The sequence below is a fragment of the Lactuca saligna genome, chromosome 2, assembly GCF_052625555.1.
Source record: "Lactuca saligna cultivar CGN05327 chromosome 2, ASM5262555v1, whole genome shotgun sequence".
In the NCBI taxonomy this organism is placed as follows: domain Eukaryota; kingdom Viridiplantae; phylum Streptophyta; class Magnoliopsida; order Asterales; family Asteraceae; genus Lactuca; species Lactuca saligna.
This window is the reverse complement of record NC_136418.1, coordinates 171,372,580-171,384,262: the sequence shown is the minus strand read 5'-3', so window position 1 is coordinate 171,384,262 and position 11,683 is coordinate 171,372,580.

The following is an 11,683-nucleotide window of genomic DNA, read 5'->3' as shown; positions in this document are numbered from 1 at the left end:
AATTCAACAATAGGGACTAAAGTAAGAATCTTTAACACATACGGATCTTGCAATCAAACCTGACAAAATAAATTAAATAAGTATAATAATCCAAATAGCAATTAATCCATAATCTAAAAATATCGTCAAATCATAAACACAAAGAAAAGGGCTTTAACATCCAAATTGGAAAGTAAACACATAATTGGAATGATAATCATGATCAGAACAACAACCCAAATAATTTACGACAAGAATTTGCACTCTAATCCTTCAGATCTTCACTCCTATCATCTTAATGGCCTTTCAACCGCCTTCTAGACTCTCAAAACTCAGAATAAGTGTTTCTTGTAGACCGAGGATCAATAAAAGTCGTAATCTTTCTTTAGGTTCACCAAAAATCTTAAATTTATAAGATTTATGCCGACTTACGTATGTTGGGTGTACTTACACTTACGTTGTGCGTAAGTCATAAATTTGCTTTTTGACCCTTTGCCAACCAACCCAATACATTGGGCGTACTCCCCATTACGTTGGGCGTAACGGGCTTCGTTCAACCACTTCTTCCTTTTTTCAATTTAGATCCAATATCCAACCTTTCCGCTCTAGCAACAAATTATACATGTAAAATATAAATTAAGCATTTTAAGTACCTTTAAGTTCTAAATACCATAAAAACATAGTATAAAATAATAATAAAACGCCATAAATATATGTATAAAATAGACGTTATCAAATTACCCACACTAGTCTTTTGCATGCCCCCAAGCAAAACTGAAATTATTATCATATTATCACATCAAAACCATAGTCACCAACATCGCAAAAGACAATTCATTTTAAACCCATCCATTACATCAAGACCGCAATGCATATATTTGTGTCTAAATTTCCTAAGAACTTTCCCAATCCTAAATACTTACGATCCTCATAAAAACTTCCCATTCAATTTGAACAATGCTCATTTTTTTGGCATTCTTACCTCTGATGCCCTTTTATTTACGTCATTTCGTCTCAAAAGTTATTATCAAATGCCAAGTGACTCAACAAAAATGAAAAATAACATATAGTATAATTATCCTAAAAATATAATAACACTTTTTATTGTTGCAACTTTATAATTTTTGGAACCTTTTCTCTTGTTCATTTTTTTTCTTTTTATTATTTTTTTTATCCTTTCTCAATATTTCAACTTCCCATAATCACATATAAGCAAATAAATAACTTAAACTTAAACTTAGTTGCAACTTTCCTAATACTATAGTTTCTGACTTTCTAAAGTATTCATTGGAGTACTCGGAATCCCTTACAGTACTAATGGAGTCCATGAATTACGATGAAACCCGTGTAGTGACATTCTTCCTGTTCTGATCTGCGTGAATCTACTGCATGTGGACAGATAGACGAAAATATCCCGCGGGGAATACTGGCCAAGTCCCAAAGGTCACAGATTGACTCCACTCCTGAACTATTACTTTATTTATATAATAACTATACTCAACAATACAGAAAAGTAAACAGATAAACTTGATAAATTGACTCGTTTTGTTTTGACAGAAAGGACCCATGAGATAAATCAGTCATTGGTAGGTTTTTTATTAGGTTTAGGTATTCCCAAAACAAATCTTTTTACATCCCTCAAATTGAGCAATGTCGTGTTTTTGTCTCATGATTTTACTATGACAGGGAAGCCACAAATATACTAGAACATATGTTGGCTCAAATAAGCATTGTGGCTCGCATCAGGTCGTCCCACACAACACTAAATACCTACGCCTCAACACAATAATACAACAATTTTTTTTAATGTAACTAGATTCAATTTCAGACAATTTTTAGAAATCTTTATTATTATTATTATTATTATTATAATTATTATTATTATCCTTATTATTATTATTATTATATTAAATTTTCCAATTTAGCAATGTTGATTAAATCTTGAAATTTCTTTTTAGCTTTTGACCACCTACTCCACACTTAATTCATGCAATGTCCTCATTGTATACATAAACAATTAAATAACATAACAATAAAAGGGAGAAAATGGAACAAACTTCCGTGGGGTAGTAGTGGCGAAATCGAAACTAATGAGGGCCACTAAAAGGTGCTCCAAATTTTGCTAGAAGACTAAACTTGAATTGCTTTTTTTGAATGTGCGAAAAATAAAACTAAGAACACCGACTTCTAGAAGTGTGTTGGATGTGAGTCACAACGTGGGAAAGCAATGTCACGCCATGGTGTCGAGAAAGAGTTCATCAAGTGCGTGAAATATAAGAACATCACGTCACGCTTTAGCGTTGCCACATCGTGGTAAGAGGTCTGATGCAGTCGTTATAATAGCTAATGTCACGATGTGGAGGTGATGGTCATGTAATGGTGACTTCTCAAAATGTCTTTTAAGAACCAAAATAATCCATCTTTTCTTTTTAATGGCTTAGGACACTTTTCAACCTTTTCTTTCTATAAAATTCCTTCAAAACTCTCCTCTTCGTCAAGTGGGAACCCCACACTTATTAAAAATTGTGGCTCTCGATATTTAACTTTAGACTCTCTTGACTTTTTCTCTCGTGACAAATCAGCATTCGACCGTAACCGTTGAAATTTTATAAAGTATTTGAAGAACAATAAATTCTGAAAATATCTGAAACATCTAGAGGATCAACATGGAAAACAAAATTAAACAAACTAAAAAAAATAAAAATAAAAGCACACTAAATTAAATAACTAGGATATCACGATCACTCGTCCTCGTTGAAATCATGCTTCAATTGTTGATTGAATCCCTTGCATGTAAGATGTGGTTTGTGAAAACAAAAAATTCCGAGACCCGTCAGATTATTTCTTTTGTTTTCTATATACCATAAACTAATAAGTAGAATAAGAGTTAACCCAACTAGTCAAGAGTAGCAAGAGTTCGGTCTTCCACCTAACCACCTCGATATGCCTTGTTATACTACGCCTTGAGAATTTAGTTGGACAAATCACCAAAGTAGTAGACTAAACAAGTCAATAATTTCCTAATCGCTTGCAATCTCGAAACTCATGCAAAAAATAAAACCAAGCAATGCGTATGATCACGAATTCCTACACATAACAAAAATATTCCCAACAAGTGACATGATATCAACTAAAATAAAAATAAAAATAAGATAAAAATAAAAATTAACAAGAATTAACAAATAATCAAACAAACCAAATCGACTGAAAACCGTTCCCCAACAACGGTGCCAAAAACTTGATGTGTGTTTTGTTTTTATGTATATACTTTAATTGCTCAAGTTTTAATTTTATAAAACTGATTTTATCGCAACTAGACTAATAAACACACTAGGTAGTGTACCTAATCGTGCAAAAGTATAGTTGTGGTTAGACCACGTATCGAACACATGGAGAACGGTGGTGAATTAACTTGGAGTTTTTTTATTGTAGGTTACACTAAACACACAAAAAACAGTAAATAAGGGTTTTATGAAATTCAATCTCAAATAAACAACTAAACAACAAACCTCGATAAACTGAATGACGATAAATCTCTTTACATGCTTTGGTTTAGACAAATTACATCTCAAAATACTGGCTAACTACTAAGTGCAATGGATATTTATTCATTATTCACTGATTCCTGATATGACTAGCATCATGATCAGACTACTAATCTTTTAATTTCAACACAACTATTAATTCGGTGATTAAGTGAACAAACAATTATGCAAATCAATGTTTAATTTGTATTAAGCAAGATTTGATATTTATTAATCCTAATGATCATAGGAATTAAATCATGCATAGAATGATCATCTACTCATGCACACACATTAAAGTTCACTTTATTTCCTAACCCTAAGTTTTTATCAAACTCTAGTCATAATTACCAATGATCGTGGAAAACTATGATTCAAATTAACATAGTCAGAATGATCATCTAAACTCTATTAATTCAACAATAGAGAATAAAGTAAAAATATTTAACACGTATGGATCTTGCAATCCAACTTGACAAAATAAATTAAATAACAATAATCAATCCATATAGCAATTAATCCATAATCTCAAAATACATCAAATCATAAGCATGAAGCAAAAGGTTTTAATACCCAAATCATAAAATAAACACATATGGAATCACATTGGAATTCTAATCATGACCAGAACAACAAACCATATGATTTCTGACATGAATCTGCTCTCTAATCCTTCAAATCTTCGGTCATATATGCTTAACGGCCTTCCGACGTCGTCTAGACTCTCAAAATGGCAGAAGAAGTGTTTCTTGTCGACCAAGGATCAATAAAATTCATAATATCTTTTTAGGTTCACCAAAAACCACAAATTATAAGGTTTAGGTTGAGTTACGTACGTTGGGCGTACTTACACTTACATTGGGCGTAATCACATTTTGACCCCTTGCCACCCAACCCGTTACGTTGGGCGTACTCCCTATTACGCTGGGCGTAATGGGCTTCATTCATCCACATCTTCCTTTTTTCAATTCAGGTCTAATTTCCAAACTTTCTGCTTCCTTTCCTCTCTAGCAACAAATTATACTTGTAAAATATAAATTAAAGCATTTTAAGTACCTTTTAGTTATAAATAACATAAAATCATTGTATAAAACAATAATAATATGCCTTAAACATATGTATAAAACAGATGTTATCAGGGAGTACTTGGCTCTTTTCCATAATGGAACGTGTACACTTGTTACGTTCTCTGACATTTACAATATGGTAGAGTGCAAATGGTCGTATCATTAAACGTAAGGCTAACGACACTATTGAGCACTACAAAGTGCGCCTCATCGCCAAGGGCTTCCACCAACAATTGGGTATTGATTATGATGAAACCATCAGCCCAGTTGTCACACCCTGACTGACAGCGAAAATGCCAATATGCGACGTAAATCAATGATCATAATTATTGAACAGTACAAATATAATATTGTATTATTATCGAGATAGAATTTACATTGCTAATGGATATTTCTAAATTGTGACACATGCCTAACAATTTGACGTTTACAAAGATATACTACAGTATCGGGAAGCCTTTTATGCATACTCATCCGACCTGCTAAATAACTTGAGAATACACGCATGATGATACGTCAACAAAAATTGTTAGTGAGTTCTACAAGTTCTGACACAGTATTTTTATAACCAAAAGTGTTTTATATGATTTATTTGGTTGACCAGCTATTATAAATCCGTAATTTTCTCTCAAAAATAATAAAAATAATCAAGTATTAAAAGTGCATTTGAGCTCATCTTGAGATATTATTGTTCAAATCCAATTGTACAAATTTTGGCAAATTCATAAGTAATCAAACTTATATCCAATTTTACAGTTCCAATGACCATAATGCTTTTTCATATAAGGGTTTTGAATACCAATTTATACAAAACAAGGGCATCCCATCCTTTGTGAAAACGAAAAATAACCAGCCTTACTCTTAAATTTTCATACAATAAATTTTATAGTTTATATGTAAAACTCCTATATATTTAAGTTTATAAAACATGTAAGGTCGTGTCATGATAATTATTAACCATTTTCTTACTTAATTTATGGTATTGCCACTTCTCATTTTAAGTCACAAAGTATCCTACTACATACTGTCTCTTTCAGCTAATATAAAAAAACCTCGTACAATTCCAATATTAATTCTATACGGTAACAAGACAAATCGAGATCTATAATGAGCTCATAACCGAACTACGACCCTACACTACATCACTACCTCCAAAATTGAGTGTACTGATAGTTATCATCAATGTTTTAATTCGTAGTAGAATAAATAAAGATCGAACATCAACTCATAAACGAACTATGATACTACATCACTAACTCCAAAATCGAGTGTACTGATAATCATCCTCAATGTTTTAATACATAGTGGAATAAATAAAGATTGAACATCAACGCGTAACACGTCTTGTCAAACGATAGCTGTAGCTAGTAACTCCAGGAGGGCAGTCGAACCGTATAAGCCCAATAATATGAATCTTATACCTGTCGTTATTCGTTCCTCATATATTAACGGTTATAAAAATAGGAGGTTTTCACCAAGACATACAATCTTAGTGTACCCAACAATATCGCCCAAATGACTTAGGAAACGAAGCTAACTCATATGGGTTTAGAAATATCGTGGCATCTACAGGGAGATCCTGGAGTGTTGGTTCCTAACAATGTGTCTAAGCATCCTAGTCCTAAACTTCCCATTATAATATTGTTGAATAATTATAATTTTGTTGTTTAAGAATAATATTTGATTGAAGTCTTTCAATATTTAAGATTCGTAAGACTTAATGGATTTACAAATTTTATTGTCTGTTATGATGAAATTTGAGCTGCATAACAACTGCTTTAAAAATATTTTTCAGGTTTCAACCAACGTGGAACCAACAATTTCCATGAAATTTATAATTCACGTGATCAACAAAATACAATATTTCGCAAATAACGACTCTTAAGTCTAGAAGTCGATCATTTATTTATTGCTATCAAAAGGAGGTCGATCAATACTGGCATGATAACTGTTGTTACACAAAAACTTCACCAAAGGAAGGTACATATCCCAACTCCTACCAAAATCCATTACACATGCCTGAATCATGTCCTCTAAAGTATGAATGGTCCAATCACTCTGACCATCAGTCTGCATGCAGAAAGTCATGCTGAAGTACAAGTGAGTACCCAACTATTCATGGAATCTCTTCCTAAACCTGTAGGTAAACCAAACATCACTATCTAAAATAACTGAAACCAACACCCCATGTTGGGCTACAACCTCCCGGAAATAGATGTTGGTCAGCTTCTTCGTAGAGATTCTCTCCTGAATGGGAATAAAATGAGCGCTCTTAGTCAATTGGTCCACAATGAACCAAATTGAATATACTCCCCACACTGTCTGTGGTAACTTCATGGTGAAGTCTATACCTAATGGCTCCATTTTGTCGTGAGGTCGTTGGCGCTTGGCCTTAAATTTCCAGAAAGTCAAGCACCTCTCCACATACCAAGCCACATCCCCCTTCATTCATGGCCAAAAATAATCGATTTGGAGACCGCTTCATCATCTACCTTGTCGCAATTGCCATGTAACATCTCAAAAATCATAAAAAATTAAAATTTTCAAAAACAACCTATTTCAATCCTGAAGTGTTTAAAAAACCATTATTTCAAAAGTATAAACATAATTAGAGTTTTTTTCCCAAGATCCAATATCATAAAAAACACGAAGATGTCCATGATCATGCCATCGCTTTCCCGCGATCATCAGAAGTACCTGAAACAATAAACTGAAATTGTAAGCTAAAGCTTAGTGAGGCCCCCAAAGTAATACCATGCAACACATAACTTATACAATTTAGCATGTCAGATCCACAACCTCCTTCTTGGATTACCCTGGCCCACAACCTCCTGGTTGGATTACACTGCATATCACATACTGGGTCCATAACCTCCTAGTTGGATTACCTGACCCACAACCTCCCGGTTGCAATTCCTTGGTATGTTGACTTAAAACACAAAGTAGTAGTCTCAACCCCAACATAACATGTCGACATATAACTGATAACAAACATACTCAGTAGACAGATAATCATACAATCAGTAATCACATGTAGTCCTACATATCTATTAGTGACAACAGCTATCATATAATCATACAGATCTATCACATACTCCACATATCATCAATGAGTATATATCATGATATCAATCCAATGGCCAGTCTTGGTGCCTTCGACCCGCAAGTACAGTGAGGAAAACTCGCATCTCGGTCTGAAAAAGATCATTGAACATGACACAACTCCGAATATTAGCTCAAACGGTAACCTATTCATCAAATAATGACCAATCTCAATTATCACTCAAAATACCCTTTAGTCAACTTGGTAAAAACAAGTCTAAAATTCAAACTTGGTCAATACAACTTAGTATGCCCAATATACGCAACTTATACGCTTGGTGTACATGAGTTGACCAAAAAATGAAATGACTAACCACGAACTCCCAACGCTCCTGGGGAACACCCAACGTTCGCGACTAAGTCTTTTCCTTTTTATTAAGAGCTTAATACTTAATATTTTTTTGTCCATAATCCTGATGTAACTCTAAAATAACATCCTTAACCGTATAGTTTCCAATTTTATGGTCTTGCATGGCCATTAAGTGCCCAAACACAAAAACCTTAACTACTTAACCTATTAAGACCTTGTAACTCTTGAATGGAATGTAAACAATGATCAATACCACATTTTAAGCTTCTAAACACTCCAATACGTCTGAAAGGAAAACTTAAATGGATTGGAGTAGTTCGTACTAAAAATACCAAACTAATGGGACCAAAATAACACAAACTTCATGGACAGACTATATCTAAGCATAGCTTCATCAAGTTTAAATCTTTTTACCTCCAAATGATGACAAATGGTGTTGCTATTCTGGATTGAAAGAGTCCCACTCCTCTAAGTTGATATTATCTTCTTCCTATCTCCTTCTAGGTCACCAAAACACAAACACAAAATACCCATGAAGGCTCTAAAAATGGATTAGGATTTGCTTGGGGATGAAGGTGGGTTGGAGGCTAATGAAAGAAGTTAGGTTTGGGACTTAATGATGCTTAAATAGGGTTATAACCCTAAAAATTAGAGTTTGCACTCTAGAAACCTACGCCCAACGTACGTACCCAACTCCCATAATTTACGAAAATGCCATTTTGGTCAAATTTTGAAATTAATTCACATCCCATGTCTAAAATGAAATAAATTATCATACTTAGGATTTAAAAATGAAAATACCTCAATGTCAAGATGTTACATGCCACAGCAACTCCGACCTTGATAGCCTCTCGATCGCGGATCAACAACCTTGGGCTTGTTGTGGGGGCCCTCGGATACTTGTGCATGAACCGACTTCCTCTTCCTCGTAGACTCTAAAACAATCTCTCGTGCGAGCCCGAGCTATCAGGTCCTCCAATGTCTTGCAACTAGAAATGCTCACAAACTCTGATATCTTATCCTTCAACATATCATGGTATCAATTTTTCTTCATCTCCTCGTCTGACACATGATATGGAACTAGCAAGGCCCTCTCCCTGAATATAACGGTAATCTCTGCCACTGTCTTAGTAGTCAGGAAAAGGTCCTAGAAATCCCTCACCAACTGTTGGACCTCGATCACTAGTGTAAACTTAGCCCTGAACCTTGAAATAAAATCATCCCAAGTCACCTCCTCGACAACTTAGCCTCCCAAGGCATGGCCTACCACCTCCCACCAGTCATGGGCTCTATCCTTCAAAAGATAGGATACAAGTTTGAGCTTTGCCTCCTAAATATAGAGGCTAGACCATAGCTTCGCCTCCTCAAGACAGAGGCGAGACTAGAAGGCGTTCCCAATATATGCCAACCATTGTCTGCTAGCAATAGGGTCCTTCTTCCCAAAGAAATCAAGAGCCCCACATGCATAAAACTCTCAAAAAGTCAAAGAGCGTGCAACCACTAAAGACACCATCTCATTATGGAATGCGCTCGGACGCTCATCCATCAACTCCATGATGCCCTCCTTGATCGAACCAAAGATCACAAGAGTCTGCTCCATAATGTTGTAGGTAATCTCAAATGAAATGACTCCCGTATCAGCTCATCCAAGAATCTGACTCCAGAGCCCGGACCTGATCCATCACTAGAAACTGAACCGCCTCGAGTGAACACCATTCTCAAAATAAACTAAAAAAACCGTCAGAAAACATTTGAAGAATCTCACACCCAACGGGTCCTTTATTATCCTCGTGACTCCCATGGCTTGAGTATGGATCCTGTGCTTTGAGTAGTACGAGCCCAATACTACCATCCACATCTATCCGTACCTTCCTCAAGGGTCATCCCAATTTCCCTACGTGACCACCGTACCATAACCTCGCTAACTCATGCATATGCTAATGCTAACATGCTTCTTAGGTTTTCCTAGGATTCTTTTCCGACACACTCTGTCCTCAGCCACAGAAGAATCCCCCACTAATACCCGCTAACTACCTTACAAATATAATTACATGCCACATATACTAGATAATTCTTTGATAGTAGGTTCTCACACTATAATGGTTGGACTCAAGCAAGAGTTGCACAACATAGTTAAACCTAACCATATAAAATTATCTAATTTCTGTAACATGTAACCTTGTATATTTTATTGGTAGTTAACTAGTATTAACATTGGTTCCTAAAAGCACAAAGCAAAGAACATTCAATAATTGAGTTCTAACCATAGAAATGCCTAGTAGGCCATCCTAACATATCATCTGTAATGCAAACTAGCATGCAGTTCTAGAAGCTCATACAGTAAGCATACAAAGGCATCTCTCTTATCATATAATTCTGGGCAGATCCTTAGCTCTAATCTAGCACGCTATTCTCATATTCATATGTTGAATCAATAAACATTTTTGGCTATTTAAGAAAACTTATTTGAGCTTGGCCGGTTGTATGCATCACACCCCTTCTTTCTAGTAGTAACCCTTTTATACAAGTTCTATCTTTATTAGAAACTTACCAAATCCTCAGTTTCACTTCAAACACACTTGAGAGTGTGCCCAAATCTCTAAAACCAAGGCTTTGATACCAACTTGAAACATCCCTAAATCATAGATAACAATTTCATTATTAATTCAACTCAAATCATCCAATATTCATATCAAACTATCCAAATGTATGTAATAGTAAAATAGTTATCAAAGTATAAATCCCAAAATCATGAAAATACGGAAACATGGATGGATGCACTGCGATCAAGTCGAAACCTTCACTTTTAAACTGGAAATACCTGAAACATAAACTTAAGTTGTAAGCACAAAGGTTAGTGAGTTACCCAAATACCGTGTACCACACATAACATACATACATCATACATACTTATCATGCTAAAATATGTAGTGGGTGTATTTCCACCTTGAGTCCCTTCCAACTCGTTGAGTCCCTTCCGACTCCTTCGGTATCTTTCAACCATTATAGGTCTATTTCACCCCTACAACTAAGCATATAGTCATACAAGCAAGAGTCAAAGATTACAAGAACATACAAGCATATCAGTAAGTGTCACACATTGTAGCACCCATGAAAACATGCCAAATTAAATATTTTTAAACATACTTAAAAAACCATTTAATCATTACATAATTTGTTTTGGAAATAATCATCATCAGAGTATCCCAGATTCCAGTCATAAAACATAGTTGCAGGAGGAGTGGTATGATCACGCCTTCGCCTTCCCTCGATCACTAGAAGTACCTGAAACAACAAACTAAAACTGTAAGCCCGAAATCTTAGTGAGCTACCCCAAAATACCAACGTGATACCAATATAACCATAACATATAACAAATACAGAACAACATGCATAATGAGCCTTCAGCCTGACTAGACCGCCTCGCAGGGCCTACAACATATATAGACCGCTCTCGAGCCTTCGGCATGATTGGACCGCCTCGCAGGGACTACAACTTATCAGGACCGCTCATCGGGCATGTTGGCCTACAACACAAAGTAGGACCACCTCAACCAAACCCCCAATCAAACAAACATGTGCACATAAATATCATACGCTAGCTTATATCATATAATAGTCAAACCGATCTAACATATCCTTAATCATAGCAACATCCCAATAACCGGGATGCAGACCTAACCGGTCACTAACATAGCATC